The following is an 18704-nucleotide window of genomic DNA, read 5'->3' as shown; positions in this document are numbered from 1 at the left end:
AGCAACTGAACTCTGGAGGGGCCCTTGTCAGGAAGCACTACAGGGAATGGTTACTAATGATGTGTTTGAACTTTTGAACCTGCTGAATGCCTTTTTTGTGTTCGCAAGGATTTCTGCCAGTTCGCAAGGATTTCTGCCAGTTCGCGAGGGTTTTGTATCAGTTCGCAATTGCGAACTTACACGGCACGCCGCAAAATTGTATCACCAAGAAAAAAAAATCCGCTGCGTGCGAATTTGCGGATTTTCGGTAAATTCGCGAGCGTTCGCGGATTGCGAATTTACCGAAAATCCGCAAAATCCGCGAGCGTAACGGATTTTCCGCCCATGCTTAGTTGAAGGCTAGTTTGAGATTAGATCAATTAGAGTTTGTTTTGCTGATGAGCCAGATCCTTTCAAGTTGCTTGCAGGTGCCCTACCAGGATTTGAGCTTTTGGGGTGAACCAGCTGAAGTGCTTGAAAGATCTGATGAGTTTAATGGGTTTGAGGGGTGTGACTTTGTCGGCGCAGTTGTTGATCCATGCATCGAAGTTTCCGACTGCCCCCAGAGATCGGTGTTGGTGTTGGGGGACGAGGCACTTATGGTGTTGGTCCAGATGTTTTTGGTTACTTTTCACCAGCTAATGTAAGGGGAGCTGGGCTGGGTGGTGGGTGTGGTGGGCCTGGTTGTGATGTGGACAATGGAATGGTCGGACCAGGTGATTTCCGTGGCATGGCTGTATCTAATTCTTTCACTGGCTGAGAATATGGAGTCCAGAGTGTCTCCACCAATGTGCGTGGGCTCCATGACCAGTTAAGAGAGGCCGGGGATGTCCCTGTTCTCGAGTAGGTTAGTTTTGTGGGTGTCGTTGAAGACTTCCAGGTGAAAGTTGAGGTCCCATAGGAAGAGGAAGTCTTTTGAGTTGATAGCTAGCGGGGTGATGAAGTTGGAGATTGCCTCACAGAAGACAGGACCAGGTTCTGGGGGTCTGTAACTAAGGGTGCCTCTGAATATAGCTTGCTGTGGTGTTGATATGAAAGTTAAGGTGTTTTAGGATGGGGGTGGTGCTGTCACCGATAGCTGTGCAGTTGAGGGATTCTTTGTGGATGATGGCTCTTCCATCACTCTGTTTAGTGATGCGGTCCCAGTGAATTCTTTTGAATCCATTTGGTGTGTCTGGACTGGAGCTGATGCCGAGTTTAGCCATGTTTCAGTGAGGAAGATGATGAACGGTGTGAGGGAGGTGATGGTGTCTCAGATCTTGATAGTGTGCTTGTGGAGTGCTCAGGTCTTGATCAGCAGGTATTGGAGTGAACTGTTGTGGTGATGGTGGGCGGGGGCTCCAGAACAAGGGGCTCTGTGTTGAAGTGGAAGGGGCAGTGAAGGCAAGAGAAAGGTCCTAATGTTCATATCGGAGAGGTGAGGTTGCAGTTCTTGATGCGTTGAAACACATTTCAGGGCTAGATGTTCGGCGCTGGTGTATCTGTTGATGGGTGTGGGGCCAGGGATCAGGGGGTCTGGATGCCGTTTAGGTGCAGACGGGCTTGCCTTTGGTGCACCGGCTCTGCTCCCGCTGCATGGCAATGCTGCAGCCTCCATTAAGTAGGTATCCTGGGAGGAGAGTGGGGCACTGGTGTCGTGAGTTCCCTAGGGCCCACTGTAGTTCTCCCCTATGTTAACCTAGCTGTCCGTTCTAGGCCACTTTTGCTTTGCACAGGTTACGAAGTTACATGTTGCACATGTTTTGGTTATTGAGCTCTTCTGCTGGGATTCAGTCTGAATATTTTGTGCAAGGTTGAATAACACTGTGCCCAATTTTTCTCTGTGGTCAATCAATAACACACCTAACAAATAGACATAGACAAAGAGACCCAGGTGCTGTTTTCTACAATGTGAGTGTGTTTCTCACAGAAGAAGTACCTTGGAACGAGCTTGCAAGCCTTGCGAACCTGAGATGCAGATCAGCTAACAGCAAATGACAAGTATGGGGCCCAGCTCTAATCCCAGAGATCTGTGATACATCTTTTGTGCTCACATAGTGAGGTTAGGATTACTTAAATATAACATTCAACATGATAGGGGTTTTCATGGTATACAGTCTACTGATAATGCTAATCCTGTTACTAAATTGCATATGTTTCCCAATTGCAGCACAGTTGCTTCATTATAGAGCACAATAGTTTCAATAAAAATTGTAAACTCACCTTGTGTCTTTCAGTTGTTTGTTGGACATGTGTGAGTCAGAGAAAAAAAGGTGATGACCTGTTACCGCAGTTCCCTGAGGGGACTAGAGGGTTGTTTTCTGGGGAGCCAGTGTACTTACTCCACAGTGGGGAGGTTATGAAGCCAATTAAGACACTATGAGCTAGTCAGGATTTGGGTCCATAAAAGCTGATGTGGCATGGTCACCCAGTCCCTACATATTGACGCTCTGTGATCCGAGCCATAGTTCTGTTTCCAAAACAGAATCCCTGCAACACAAGGTGGGGTCAGCGGGAGGCAGGAAGTGGAAGGGAGAGGCAGCACGAGAAAAACAGGGGGGAAAAATGATTATCCTGAAAAAAACAAAGCAAGGAGGAGGGGAAAAAAGCAAGTTAGAAGGAGAGAAAATTGAGTAAGAGTGCCTGTGAAAGGAAGAGCAGGAGGAAGAACAAAAAATGGAAACCAGAAACTTGTGTCTTTCAGTTGTTTGTTGGACATGTGTGAGTGAGAGAAAAAAAGGTGATGACCTGTTACCGTAGCTCCCTGAGGGGACTAGAGTGTTGTTTTCTGGGGAGTCAGTATAGTTACTCCACTGTGGGGAGGTTATGAGGTCAATTAAAACACTATGAGCTAGTCAGGATTTGGGTCCATAAATGCTGATGTGGCATGGTGACCCAGTCCCTACATACTGACGCTCTGTTATCCGAGTCATAGTTCTGTTTCCAAAACAGAATCCCTGCAACACAAGGTGGGGTCAGCGGGAGGCAGGAAGTGGGAGGGAGATGGAGCATGAGAAAAACAGGAGGGAAAATGATTATCCTGAAAAAAACAAAGCAAGGAGGAGAGGGGAAAAAAGCAAGTTAGAAGGAGAGAAAATTGATTAAGAGTGCCTGTGAAAGGAAGAGCAGGAGGAAGAACAAAAAATGGAAACCAGAAACAGAGAAATATACAGTTAAGGGAACAGGAAAGGAGAAATACAGAAAAAGTTAAGGGGGCCTGAAAGGAGGAATAAAGTTACATGGAAGAAGGTGGGTTAAAAAGAGAAAATACAATTAAGAGAGCCTGAAAGGAGAAATACAGTTACAGGGAAGAAAGCAGGTTAAAGGGAGAAAAATGTAGTTTGGAGGAAGAGTTATTAGGAGCCTACACGGGAGAGATGGTCTGGGGACCTTCTAAATGGGGGTCGTGCTGCGGCCTTCATTAAGTAGGTATCCCGGGAGGGGGGCAGAGCACTGGGAAGGTGGAAGTCAGTCAGAGGAAGGCGGGAAGTGGGAGAGAGAGGGAGCTTGAGGAAAACAGGGGGACAGAGTGATTTTTATGGAAAAAACGAAGCAAGGATGAGGGGGAAAAAGCGAGTTAGAAGGAGAGACAAATGGTTAACGGAGCCTGCTAAAGGAAGAGCAGTTAAGAGGAAAAATAAAAAATGGAAAAAGAGAAAAATACAGTTAAGGGAGCCTGCAAGGAGAAATATATTTATGGGGGTGAAAGCAGGTTAAAGGGAGTAAATTGCAGTCAGAAGTAAGAGTGATTAAGAGCCTGAGTGAAGCAGCAGGGGAAAGCTACCCCGGGGGCACTATGAATTTTATTTCATGTAATGTCTCTGGACAGTCGCATTGAACTACTACTTCTGAAAATATATGGATTATATAAAGCGCTACCTTTGTAGGCAATCCTTGGATGTTTTACAATGACCTTGAATTGGGTGGATCCACTAATGCTTGTAGTTAATTAAAGAAAGTGGGATACCGCTAATTTTCTTTCGTGTTAAAGCTCTAATTCAGTGCACCTACTTGAAAGATTCTGAATTTCGGATAACAACAACTATTCAGCTCCTTGAGGAATTGTATTTGTAGACCAAACATTTTTAAGGTAATTAGGCTTTGTAAACATTATCCTATTGTAATACTTTACTGTTTTTATTTAGGCAATTCACAAAGTATCTATTAGGGTGAAAAGGATAACGACGCCCAATAGTAAAATAATACAACATATCATCCATACCACATATCTCTGGCATGGTGATGAAGTCAAGGTTGTGAAACACAGTAATTTCCCAAGTCTTACGGGGAGAGGCAAAAAGGACCACCAGTATGCCAATATTCTTCACTGGAATGGCCCAATGCAGGCAATGAGTCATTAAAGATTTGCTATCTGTGGCAACATAACCCTGAAAGAACACCTCGTCTCTTTTTGGAGGCTTAATAGATATTGCTATCTCCCTAATTCTTATGAAGCAACATCAGTAAATAACATTAGTCATCATGTGGGAAGCTTTGTTCAGGATATCTTGAGCTAGGAAAATATCTTTAGAGCAAAGTCATTCACCAAGCCATTCTGCAACAGAAAAAAACATGATGTCTCATGCCCTTCTCAGAGTATCATAGAAAGTGCTAAAGAGTAGGTTCCTGAATTACAGCTCTCAATTCCAAGTCAGTGAGAGTCTTCCCTGTGCTAGTCCAGTGCTAGTCCAGACCCTCCAATTGTCCCTCTCCAGTCCTTATTCTAACTGACACCGACATGCTCAACATTGATGGCACCCATTAAAATAATTATAGCTCATTCTCATCACCTAGTCAGCACACCCAGAGGCAGGTGTGGCCACTACCTACTTTATAAAGTAATATCACCATAGGAATGAAAGCATAGTCCCAAGTGTCACCTAAATTGGATTTTATGCTCTCATATTTTGTACTGACAACGCTTAAACTTTACACCTATGTGTATTCCATTGAAGATTCAGTTCCCAAGGAGATTCCAGATGCGCCATATGTAATACACAAGAAGATCAAATTGACCAGATAGCCATGCTTATTCTGAATAGGAGTAGTTGGATAGAGTGTGTCATTGGTTGTGGTGCCACAGGAATGCTGAAGAATATAGAATTATTTAGGGAGCCATATCAGTATACAATAAGACCATGAAACAAAGAACTCTGAAGGCTACTATTGGACTGTTGATAAGGAACTATAGGCCAAATGTAGAAAGCTGTTTTGTGACTGCAATGAGTCCAAGTCACAGATCCGGGCCATTTGTGACTACAAAATGGCCTTTTCTTGTGTACAACACTAACTTGTCATTCGGTAACATGTTACAGAATCGCAATTTAGGTTTGCCATCAAATACCAATTCAGTATTTGGAAAGGGCATGTTTAGGCTGTCCTTTCTAAGTACAAAATCGTATTGATGTGTATTGTTTTGCGGCTGAATTATGGTTGCAAATCATTAATCTTTTACCACCTCCTCGAAGAGATGGTAAGCCATTTGCAAATGATGAAGGGTCCCCAAGGGACCCAGTTACCCTCTGTGAGTGCTGACAGAAAATGTCTTAATAGTGGCCAGTGGTCCCATGGATCACCCCATTATTAAACATTTTTCATGCACAATATTCATTTTTTTAATACATCCCATTTTCCCTAAAGGAAAACGGGATACATTAAAAAAATAATTTATTAAACAGCAATCACAGAGAAAGTGGTCTGCTGATCTCAGCAGGCCACCATCCATCCATGGGATGGCTGCGATTCCTAGTGTATCGCAATTTGGACCTACCTTATTGATATTCATGAGGTAGGCCAAATTGCGACCCAATAAAAATGTGCAATTTGCAAACCAAACTATTAGTACATAGTTTAATTCATTAATAACCACACTGGACAGAAAAATAATTTTGCAACCAGTTTTTAACAAATCCTGCCTTATCTTCCCCAACAGTCCAATTGTAGTCCTTTTTAGAGGAAACAATTCATTTAAATCTTTCAACAGGGTAGAATCATATGCAGTTGCTAAAGAACTCACTGAATGCAAATTTAAACTTGTCTGATGCACAAAAAACCTGCTGAACTATAGAATTGTCCATTCTGGAATTTCCCATAATCAAACCCAAACCAAATACTCTTGTGCTGCTCTTAGCACTGTGCCGGGAGCATATGGAGGAAGCTAAACAAGGCAGTGGTTTCAGAAAGATCAAAAGTGTACACCTTTGTCATCAAGCAATGATTTATAATATGACTGTGCGCAGCATAAAGTCTACAGCATTAAATGCAACAAATAGACAAGAAAGTTAATGAAACAACCCAAAACAAATGCATACGGAAGGCAGGAAAAGTAAAAGTTGTTGGAAGCATATGAAACACACTAAGATGTAGTACATTGGAAATGAGTCCTTGGTCACTGAAGAGAAACAAGAGAAATGGTTATTAAGAGACAACACACGAGAAGGGACATATGCAAGCAACTTAATATCCTGGAAGCAGCCCATAGCAACTGCATTCACAAAGTCATGTGGATCATTCTTTCGTCTTTACCGTAGAGTAAGGCATCCAAGCTGCACTCATTTCTTAAACAAAAAGCCATACATCAGCAATTAAAATGTCATGTCAGCAAAATAAACATGTCAAAGACCTCAAACTAGATGTTAATATCTGGAGTCTCAAAAAAGTACCATTTCATGTAGAAACACCAAAGCCTAATAGTAATACAAATAGGACAATATAATTGTTGGAAAAGGCCCATTTTGCAGGGTTATCCCCAAACTTCTTGTTTCTACCTCCCTTGTTTTTCCTGACATGTGGTTGTTGGCAATAGGACTCTGGGCACTTTACCACGGCTGATCAGTGATAAAGTGCATACGCTCTCTGTATAAATTGTTGTTGTGATTGGTTATCCATGATTGGCATTTGTTTTACCAGTAGGTCCCTAGTAAAGTACACTGAGTGTGCCAGGGCTAGTGATTCAAATGCTACTAGTGGGCCTGCGGCACTGATTTGGCCACCCACATGAGTAGCCCTAAAATGGTGTCTCAGGCCTGCCACCGCAGTGCCTGTGTGCAGTTGCTAACTGCCATGCTGACCCGGCCCACGTCCCCATTGGCCAGTCCTATCCCTTCCCTTTCTGTACACATTGGGCACCCTTATGAAAGGCCCAAGGTACCCTCCTGGGCAGGGTACAGTGTACGTGAAAGGTAGAGCATGTACTAGTGTGGGTGACATGCTCTGATAGTGAAATACTGCCAATTTCGTTTTTCACAATTGAAAGGCTATCTTGCCCATCAGCTATAATGGGGAATGCTGTGTATGTTTACCTGCATATCTTCCCATAGGAGCAAGATAGGAAATTGAAGTCTAGCATCCCTCAACTCATAATTTAATGACCCATCTTTTAGGAAGGATGGTTTTTAAAACCTGTGTGTGAAAACAGCACTTTTAGAAAGTAGCTGTTTTCTTGTCTAACCTTTCTGTGTGCCTATGCCTGTTTGTATATTGACTGTCTGGTTTTCGAGCAACTGGGGCTGGGGTGGCTCCAGGAGGCTGGGTGAGTCAGAGCTAGGCTGAATAGCTTCATCTGCATCTTGAGTGGTGGGAGGGGATAGCAATTGGGCCTGAATAGGGCTGTGTCTGACTTCCACAATGCTGCTCCACCTCCTGCTGGGCGGCTGACAACCCTGCCCCTCTCTCTCAAAGGACAGAAGGAGTCATGTAAACAGAGTGCTCCAGGACCGACCAGAACTGGTTTGGACTAGGCAAAGGCCTCTCTACCTTCAGAGAACAAAGAGAATATTGGTATAAAGAGGGGACCCAGACCCCAAGGCTTTAGATCATCCTGGAATCAAGAATGAACCTCTGCCAAGGAGAAAAGCTGGAAGACTGAATAGGAAGGACTGCCCTGCTGTGTGTGTGTAGGCTGAACTGCAGTTGCTATTCTGCCAAGGAGAGAAGAAGGACTTTGCTGTTGCTGTGTCCCAAGAGATCTCCAAGGGACTGAGGAGAGCTGGCCTCCTGTTAAGAAGTCCCAGGAACAAAAGGACTTCACCCCCAGCTTCCCCCCTGAAGTCTGCTGTGTGAGTTCTGACCTGCCTAGAGTGGTTGTATGGCATTACAACGCAGGCTTTTACCACGCGTGCCATTACAACGCTGTTTTTACAACGCAAGTTGTTACAACGACTTGCTCTGTAAGCGCTGGATAGTGGAATAGTTTAATTTTCTATTCCAACTCCAGCCCATGTTACAGTAGGGAAGATGTTGGAATAGAAAATTAAACTATTCCCTATCCAAAAGCGCACTCCAGCGCAAGTCGTTGTAACGACTTGCGTTGTAATAGCAGCATTGTAATGGTAGCGCGTGGTAATACCCGCGCTGTAAAGGCTGTTCCCCGCCTAGAGTGCTTGATCCATTTGTGGGGCCTCTGGAGATTGTTTCCTGCTGTTTGGGGAACTGGACAAGAAGAAAAGAAGAAAATCTACAATTTGTGCGCATCGCTCTCTTGCGAAGGGCATCGTGGACAGTGCAAGAAGATTCCCGTTGCCGCGAAGATCATCGCAGCGCCTGTTGCCGCTGCAAGAACTGATGCATCGTTTGCTTGCGAGCGCATTGCCCCGGTGCAGGAAGATTCCTGTCGCTGAGAATATCGTCGCAGAGCCTTTCGTCGCTGTGAGAACCAATGGGCGACTTGTTTGCGGACCGCATCCCGTCTCTGCGAAGATCCTCGCAGAGTCCAGCGCATCGAGGGGCCGCGGCAGAAGAGGATCAACGCTGCGCATCGCAGCTGCACCGAAGATCGTCTCTGCCCTGAAGATCGTTGCATCGTGCCTGTGCAAGACGCTTCCTACCGGAGAACCTGCACCCCGGAATCCATACAAGGTATCGCATCGCTCTCCATACAGACCGGATTCGCCACTACACGCCCGCTGCATGCAGCGGGGTTGTTGCATCGCCTCCCCAGGGTCTTAGGAGTGACGCATTGCTTGTTTTTTGACGCTGCAGTTGTCGTTAGGAACTTTTGTCGCATTTACAGGCACTTTGGCCTAAAAATTACGCAACTGTAGATTATTTTGACTCAAACCCTAGAACGTTTTTAAAATCATATTCTTGAACTGTGTATGTTGGATTTTAGTTTTTTCAATCTTGTATAGTTTAGATAAAAATACTTTATTTTTCTAAACTAGTGTGGAGTCAATTTTTGTGGTATTTTCACTGTGTTACTGAGAGTGTTGGTACAAATACCTTTGGGAAGCCTGTCTGCTCGTGCCAAGCTACCAAGGGGGTGAGCAGGGGTTATCTAAAGAGTGTATCCCCTTATCCTGACTAGAAGCAAGGGTCCCTCTTTGGACATTGGTACCTACCTCTGCCAACTAGAGAGCCCCAGATCGAACAATAATCATCCTCAAAATTCTATGACCTTGATGGACAGACCATTCAAGCAAATCATTAAAAAGGTATGAAAGCATAGGATGAAGGGAGTTGATTAAAAGTCCACTCTCTCTGAACTCCCACTTATTGAACTTTTTTAAAGAATTCAAAGCATAAGGTGTTACAGACATATGAAGCTGTCCATAGCAAGATCTACAAATAACCCCTAATATTTCTGTCCTAAGTCTACATTTATAGGAGCTGGCATGGAGGGTGTGATCGATGTAGGATACCTCTGTGGTGGTTCTAGATATTGCTTAGATAAAAGTTGTCTCTGACATGTTAAGACCTCCATCATGGAAAACAAGGAGTTGTGATTTTGAAGCCATTCATATATTTATGTTTATAGTCTTTGCCACTTTATTTTCCTTCCCTATCAGCAATTGCAATGGCCCAGTAGCCTAATTACAAGCTAAACTATGTGAAGGTTGATTTAGAATTCGGCAGAAAGGGAGACTGCATTCTCACCCCAATAAACTCATGGTTCCTCTGCTGCAATTATAGGTGCAGAAACTGCAATGTTTCCTACAACAGAATCTCACTTGGCTCCATCTTTGGAGAGCCTTGACCTGCCAACCCATGTAACACTGGGCCACCTGGCCATAGTGATAGGCACCCCACCCTATGTAGGGTAGGATGACAGTCACTCATTTCCCTGATCAGGTTTGCAATGCAACGCACCCCTCACAAATGTAGAAGAATCCTTGTATGTCAGCGTCGTTGCTTTTTCCTTTTAACGTCCTGCTTTAGGAGTTTGTTTCATTGAAATAAAAAGGTATCCTGAATGGGGCCAAAAAGTGGCACCCACACAAACTACTTCGTCAACTTAAGAGCATATGGACTCCTGTAGAACCCGAAGGCACTGAGAGTCCACTGACCCTGCAGCATCCTGCCAAAGTCTAAATTACCTCATTGGTACCTTTTCAAACGTCCAGACAAGTCTAAAGATATACAGCTCCACCGCCTACTTAAAATTTGCTGGTATCTTACTATACCTTTACCACTCTCTACCACGCTCTAATTTACAATGTCTGACCTCCTGTATAGACTCTCCATTCTACAGAATATGAAATTATGACACTTTTGCATAATGTGTGTAGGTGTCATGCCACCTAACTTTTCAATATACTCCTCCAACACCAACTGAAAGAAATCTACCTCCTCCTTTGCCACACTTAGCTATCTCCTCACTCAGTAGAAAAAAGTTCCCAGCGTTTTGCCATGACCCAATCCCACCTTCCACACAGAGCAATATCAGGCAACAACGAATTTGCTCCTCATTCGCTGATGTTGTTCATACTTATTACCAACAATCATTGGCAAAGCTAATAGATCTGGCATTGTCCACCAGCCTTTTGTCAATTCTTGTTTTGTCACTGTTTTTGTTAATTTTTTTGTTCTGAAAGCTGCCAGGTGTTTGTCGATTCAATAAAAAACATTGACTAGAGACAAAAATATTTTTTGCTTTCAAAAAGTACATATTACCATAGTATTCCCTGGCACTGAAAGGAACTACTTTGTGTGTGGATGTACTAACTATGAAAGGGGAGTATGCTGTAGCTCATAGTAAAGTCAGCCCACGGCAGATGTGGGCTGATGCATTGCCTCTTGATGTAGGTTTGAGTTGGTTGGTGAAAAAGGTGAATGGCACTACCACAGACAGATCGATGAACTGCGGCTAAAAACCCCTAATAGTAACTATGTAAAGGAATGGGTGGTACAAGCAGCAGTGGCCTCCTGATGAGGGCCCCGCCACTTATTTGTTTTACAAATTAAGTACTGCCTGATCAAAGGAGCATTCTAACTGTTAGCAATTGGTTCCTGGTATGGAACAAAGTTAAGCACAATGATACTGACTGCTGCTGCAACTTGCACCTTCTTGTCTACTATCTTCATATAATGCATCTACCTTTGCTTGTGTGCTGTGTCTTTAACTTTTACTGTTTCTTTTTATAGATTTTTTGTTTTTACTCTCTTCTTTCTACCATGAGTGCTAATGTCTACAAAGTTACGTTATTTTCTGCTATTTTCTGTTCCGTTCTTTTACATGCCAGATGATTTAAAGGAATGGGATGACATTTTGGCGCTAGGGCAAATCTATAGCAACCCAGTGTACGTATGAGTAAGAGGTACTGAGCGTGAGAAAGCTACATCGTCAAGGCCTTTCCAAAAGGCCAATGATCTCAGGCATTATTAGCTTTCCTCCAATAAATGCTGACAGCATACAGGAGGTACTGTCTCCTGATAGAGCCTACTTAGTCTGCAAGATAAGAACGAGCCTGGCAATAAAAAATCCTATGGCATCTAAGGGTGAAAAATATCTGCATTGGGGGGTAATTCTGCACTGCTCTGCTAAAACTATTCATGCACAGATCAGATAAGATGATTAATTAAATCAATGCCAACTTGATGAAGCACAGTACAGATATAATGAGTCAGATTTCACACAAACATTTGCAAAACTCAGTTAATCGTTGTCAGTAAATGGCATGACGCATGAGGGAAAATTGTGAAGGGATGGATATACATTTGTAAATTGATTTACATTTACTCACGTTACGCTAGTTTGGTGTAATTTTGCGTGGGATTAAATCGTCTCCCGTGGGACGGGGTGGGATTGCATCAAAAGTCGTTGAACAACACTCGTTTGTGGTTATTTTCAAACTTTTGCTTTGTCCAGTTCTCACACTGGAACTCTCAGAGATTTACCTCTGACCTCTGTAAAGGACAGGAGGTAATCTAAAACCAGGATGTAAATGGGGAAAGAACAACCCCAAAGTGTATGGTGGTGTGGAAAAAGCCTTTCTTTGTGAGTAAAATAAAAGTATATTTCTCACATAGAAAATGAAAAAAAAATTGCAAGTGCAGGTTTTCTTATAGGCATAAAGACGTGGACATCGCGAATACAATTTAGCCAAGACCGCTGATAAGTCGAACTCGCATTAAACGAATTCTCCACATCTGATTGCTTCTCTTGTACTGTTATACCCTGAAACCAATAACACTGTTTTGACATGAAAAGGATGCTGTCCCTCGTCGCACCTTCTCTAGTTTCCAATGCTGCATTCAGTTTGTCTCTGTAGCACATCTTTTCAACATCTGCCCTCCAATTATACCACACCCATGATCCTCTACACATTTTTATGCCTAATCACCAAAACCGTATCTGTTGTTATGCATCGATTTATTGCAATGGGAAACTCTTCCGGAGGGAGGGCTGCCAAACTCAACAGTAGTACAAATCAAACCAGGACATACATTCCTTGCATGCAAACGCACGACCAACCAAATATAATTCATTCCAGAAAACATGCGGGCAGCCGTTCTGCAGCTGCCCCTTCTGGACGCTGAAAACAGCAAGCATGTGTTTTTAAAGAGTTCCGTATAAAACATCCCGGTTAAGCCACCTGATAACTAAAGAACCTTTGATGCTTCTTTAAAATTCTTTAAACGGATATTTCACTTACCAAACCCAGCCACGGCTCCGATTCTTCTCCGGAACGAGTGAGTGAGCAGTGTAGCTACTTTTGGATATATTTTGTTACGGAGACGCTTAAGGCGTGGCTTCGAGGAACAACGCGGATCTCGGTTTCTTGGGAACTGTTCTTCAGGACACTTTGTTCAGGAATAGGCCTCGTTCCCGGTCACGTTCAGGGATGCGCATGTGGTTCACAGATGTAATTATGAAACAATTCATGAGAGTGGGGGTCTGCCATCGAGCTTACTCACAGGGATTCTGAAAAATCCAAGCATCACTCAAGGAATTACTGTTGCAAATGAGCCATGTCCATTCAGCAGGAGAGTGGTAAGGGTGTACACACGGATGTATGACATTACAACGCATGCTTTTACCACACATGCTTTTACAACGCGGTTTTTACAACGAAAACCTTTACAACGCATTGCGCTTTGGGGTGCTGGATAGTGAATAGTTTAATTTACTATTCCAACTCCAGTCCCCGTGGACACTAGGGAAGGTGTTGGATAGTAAATTAAATGTAGTCCCTATCTTAGAGCGCCCCCCAGCGCAATGCGTTGTAATGGTTTGCGTTGTAAAAGTTGCGTGGTAAAGGCACTGCGTGGTAAAAGTTGCGTTGTAAAGGATGTTTCCCGTTACGGGCACCACATTTTCCATTTAAATGACCACTAAATGTGCACAGACTTACAGTTTTACATATAAGACTTTACAGCGCACAAATGATAATGGGTGGAAATTTGATTTTAACGAATATTTGTCATTTGCGCATCACTAAGTAAAGTATCTTGATTTGTTTTGATAATATTAAAATCTTTGTTTTCAGCATACTTCAGAATTAGAACAAGCATTGGCAAGGCAATGGGTCTTGCGTTTCCCGCCAGCCTTTTATCAATCCTTGTTTAGATTTTGCCTTGGTTTATGCAAAACTTTATTGTTCAGGAAGCTGCCAGGCCCTCGTCAATAAAGACAACAAAGTTTGTTTTTTCGGTCAGATGTGCTCTCTGTAAAACAACAGCATGCGCTAACTCTTAGTGGAGTCAACCAATGGCTGAAATGGGCAGACTTATTGCACTCAGGTTTAAAGGGCTACTGAAGCGAGTGGCACTCTTAGTGCTGCGGCAACACTAGTAGCATTTAATTTACAGGCCTGTGGCGCATATAGTGCACTGTATTGCTCTATTACTTACGTGTAACCTTCAATACTCCAGGTCCCGTTGTCCTCGTCCCATTCATTGACAAAGTGGAGATAACCATCTTTCGACAGAAAAAAAGACAAGAGAAATGCTGGGACCCTAATACTGCACCTCCCACCGGAAGTACATAGGCAGTACTTACCCAGCATCCCGCCTCTACAACCAAGCTCACACAGGAAGGCCGGCCGTCTGGAAGGGAGGGGCGTATGAATGGGACGAGGATAACGGGACCCAGAGTAATGAAGATTACTGGTGAGTAATAGAGCATTACCCCCAGGTCCCTTATGTCCTCATCCCATTCATTGAAAAAGTGGAGAATACCAAAGCAGAAAACTGGCCTTCTGAACCCACCAGCACACCCAGGAAACTACACCAAACACAGCAACTCAAGGGAGCACAGAAAGCAGGAACCACAGGAAGCAACCAGCCAGCACCTCAGAACAAGGAACGCAGGGACACAAACAAGAATCGGAAACAACCTAGAAAACAAAAACAGAAGGCCAGAACCACACAAGGAGGCTGCCAACCAGAAAAAATGGAGACAGAGCAACCAGGCCAAAAAAAACAAAAGGACAAGGGCAAGGAAACTCACCGGACACGGACGACCAGCCTAGAACCACCAGGAAGACACCCAGGACCCGGCAGCTGCACAGACAGGGAGAAAACCCCAGAGAAGGCCAAATAAAGATGCCAAGGCCAGGCAACAGGGCTCAGACACAAGCACCCAGACCAACTAGGCCGGAGGGAAGAACACACCAGACAACGGCCCACCACACCTAACCAAAGGAACCGACCCCCAGAAAGACCAGAGGACAAGGCCCCAGAAAAGAAAGGACAGCACTACCAGAGCCGCCACAGACCACACACAGCCCAGAGGGAGGAGCCACATTTAGAGCCAAGGAGCCAACCAGGAACCTGACCCCAACCAAACAGAAAAGGACATGGAAGGAGTCAAAGACCAGAAACCCCAGGAGGCCAAGAGTCCCCACAGGGTGGGAGGCCGCAAAAACAAACCTGGACCGGACACAAAAAACCACAGCACAAGGGCAGAGGAGGCCACCCCAAAGACCCCAGGCCAGAGACGCCCCCAGTATGACCCAGCAGGCAGCCGATCAATCAACCAAAGGCAGCAAAGACCGGGAACTAACAACCCGAAACCGAACCGGCACCGCAGGGGCTGGGACAGAGCCATCGGCCTCAACCCCAAAAGCCCCAACTCCAAAGGGAAGGAAGAACACCACAGGCCACAAGCCCAGGGCCACTGGGAACCCCTGACAGACTCCAAACCAGGAACCAACCAGGCACCAACCCGCCGAACCCCAGAGGGCAGACAGGAAAAGAAGTAAACAAGGCAGAGGACCAGAGAGGAACCAAAGATGGAGCAGAAGCCAAAGGAAACCCAACACCCAGGCCCCACACGCCAGAAGGGCAAGAGCAGCGGAAATGCCCCAAGGCACACCGCACCCCGACTGGAAGGGGACAAGAAAACGGCCAGAACCAGGGCAAAAAGCAAAAGGAACCAGGAAACCAGGATCGAAGCCAAGCAACCAATACACGCAGGAGGACCCCCAGGCCCAACGAGCCCCGAAAGGGGCCCATGCAGAACCCAGGCTTAGCCAAGGACCTGGAGGCCAGCCGAGACTCCCAGCACGGAACCCTGCTGGACAACACAGGGAGCCAAAAGAAAAACAAACAGAGGAAACCGCCAAAGCGGAAGCAGAGAAGCCAGAGGGCCAGGAGCAAGAGACCCCGGACAACTGACAACCAGGAGGCCGGACCCCAGAGAGGCAAAACAAGAACCCCAGAACCGCACCCCACCCAGAAATGGGGGGAGAGCGGCACCCCACACAGACACACACCGGGAGCAGACCCCGGGGAAGCAAGGGAAGACAGGAGCGAGCCAGGACACTGGAACCAGGAAAGAACCGTGAACACACCCCAGAGCCAACAGAGAAGTGGCAGCACAGTCAGCAAACCCAAGGAGGCACAGCCAGAGGCCACGCCGAACCACCAGGCAGCCGGCAGACCAGGAGCAACAGGAGGCAACCCCAAACACAGTAACCCAGAAACAGCGAACACCAGGACCCCACAAAGGCCCGAAAAAGGCAGCTGCATCCCAGGGTAAACAGGGAAAACAACAAAGAAGGATCCCCGGGACAACCTGAAGCCCACCAGCACCCAACAGAAACCCAGGACTGGGCAGAAACACGGAAACCCAATCAGAGGCGAACCAAGCCCAGGAAGAGAACCTCCGGCAGGAGCAGGCCCAGAAGGAAACAGCAGAAAATGGCCCAAAACCAACTGAGCGCCACACCATGAGAGCACAGGCAAGAACACAGGACCGCAGAAGGCCACCACAGGAGTCGGAAAGCCCCAGCATACCCCAGGGGACAATAGCCCCCGGAGCCCAGACAGACCCCCACCTGGGAGAACCGCAGGACAGAAGAGCGCCAGCAGCGAAACACAGCCAGGCCCAAACAGCGGTGCCACAATCCCAGGGGCCCAACAGGCGAACCTCCACAGGGCACACATCCAGGGAGGGCAGAGAAAGGAAGAGCATGAGCCCAACCACACCAGCCAAACCCCAGAGACCCAACATGAGCAGGAGCCGTCAGGGAGGGGAAAGCCTCAGGCCAGAAAAACACTAGGCACAGCACCTGCAGGCATGCCATACACCCAACCAGACAGAGCAGACCAGGAGGGGCGGCCAGGACCCACAGAAGCAAGTCCAAAGGCAAGCACCGTAAACAGAGCAGGGGCGCAGCAGAAGCTGGGGAACATAAGGAAAACCCCAGAAGCGCAAGAGGAGCGCTAGACCCAGACAGAGGAAAGCAGCGGGAGACTGCCCCCAGTCAGCCAGAACCCCAAGAAGCAACGCAAACACACTGAAGGCCCTGGGACATACACGGGCAGCCTCAGGCCGGAGCAAAACAGGGGGCAGAACAGCCTCTAAAGGAAGCAGCACGCAAGCCAACACTCAAAACACGGAGAGGCAAGCCCACGGAATGGCGGCAGGCCAAGAGAGCAAACCAGACCCAAAAGTAGAGGGGGGGAAACACCACACAGAGCCCCAGGAACAAAACCCAGAAGCCCCGACAGGTACCAGGCGCAGCCCAAGGAAACAAGAGGAGGAAGCGAACACCGCACCACCAAACAGGAACCGGGAGCCCCAGAGCAAGGATCCCGCCCGACCAGTCACACAGAAGCCAAGGAACCAGGCAAACACACAGCACACCCAAGCGGAGCACAAGCCAAAACCCGCAGCAGAGGCAAGACCGCATGAGAAAAATGGAGGGCAAAGACAAGGACCCAGTACGCCCAACCCCAGACCACAGCACCTGCACCAGTGACACCCCGAGGAGCCGGGCCGAGCTGGGACAACCAAGAAAAGAGGGGCAGACCCCGGCAGCCACCAGGAACCCAGGAGAGGGCAAACACAAGCCCGCAGAACACCCCAAGCAGATGCTAGAGGAGCACAAACACCTCCCTACCCACAGCTCAGGGGGGAGCAGCAGCGGAGACCTGAAGCGGGGCGGAAGACCAGAAGCATAAGCAACTGGCGGCCACCAGTTGCGGGCGGCGGCCCATACTCCAGAGCAAGCAGCAGGGGGCAGAGCGCAAGCAAGCACGCAGGAGGATCCCAACAACCCAGGCAACTCCAGGAGCAAGCACAGAGCGAGCCAGCGAAAAAGGAACTCGTCACCACAGCAGGGACAGGAACACATGCCAGCCCAGGGCAGTCCTCCAAACACAAAGAATGAATGCCTATAACCACAGAGTTCCAAGCCACCAACTGAACTCAACAGAGAGGTGAACCCTCCCAACAGAGCCCAAAATGACAGAACTGCAATGGCCGAATCACGCGCTGCTAGGAACAGGGGCACTACACGAATACAGCGATCCTGAGTGAGAACTCTCGCTGAAGTATGCAACACCAGGAACCCTACAATGCAGTGCCCATCACCCGGAGCAACCCCCAAAGGAGCACGGACAAGGAAAGGCAGTCGATACCAAAATCACGACATCTACAGGCCACCAGCTACACGGAATGCAACGTGACCCCCGCGCCATCCGCAGTCCGCAGGCGCTGGCGGGAGTCAGAGTCCAGAGCAACTGCATGCGCAACCCTGAAAGAAAAAAGGCAGCGCAGCACCCACCGCCGTGAAGGAGGCGGAAACGAACAACAAATGGCCGGGAAAAGAAATGCGCGAAGCGGACCTCACCCAGAGTGGGGGCCACCACCAGCAACAAGACCTCCACCGCCATCGCCAGAGGGAACAGCAGGAACACTGCAAACGCCCACCAAAGTGATGTGCGCACCAAAGGCAGGGAAACATGCAAACTCAACCGACATCTGGCACACACAGCCTGCCAGCCTGCGTAGAGTCACAAATGCAGAAGAGAAGGGACGGAGCCAGGAATACACAGCAGCAATAAAGGCAGATACCAGCCGTACCCTGAAGCACAGCTGAAACCACGAGCACTGAGAAGCAGGAAAAGAAACGAAATCCGACAAGCGGAACTCACCCGGAGTGGGGGCCAACCCCAGGAATAAGGCCCCCACCTCAATCGGCAGGACTCCAGGAGACCGGCAGGAACACATCAAGCGCTGCACGTCCCACCCGGCCATGCTCAGGAAGATGAACATGCAACCCGGAATAAACCGGGAG

The 18704-nt window shown here is 47.0% G+C and overlaps 1 protein-coding gene across 4 annotated transcripts in view; it reads right to left on the bottom strand.

The window, feature by feature from the left end:
- Positions 1–12954, bottom strand: part of IL13RA2 (interleukin 13 receptor subunit alpha 2) — an 870985-nt gene extending 858031 nt beyond the window's left edge. For 2 of the 4 annotated variants that reach the window (XM_086918735.1, XM_086918737.1), the window contains exon 1: positions 12831–12954. The gene's annotated coding sequence lies outside the window, so the exon portion shown is untranslated. The remainder of the gene's footprint in view (positions 1–12830) is intronic. The other 2 variants (XM_086918739.1, XM_086918741.1) reach the window with 2 other exon arrangements.
- Between the last annotated feature and the right edge of the window lie 5750 nt (positions 12955–18704).

The sequence above is a fragment of the Lissotriton vulgaris genome, chromosome 4_1 (genome assembly GCF_964263255.1).
Source record: "Lissotriton vulgaris chromosome 4_1, aLisVul1.2, whole genome shotgun sequence".
Taxonomy (NCBI): domain Eukaryota; kingdom Metazoa; phylum Chordata; class Amphibia; order Caudata; family Salamandridae; genus Lissotriton; species Lissotriton vulgaris.
Note: the sequence above shows the minus strand (reverse complement) of the source record. Positions and strands in the feature narration are given on the sequence as shown.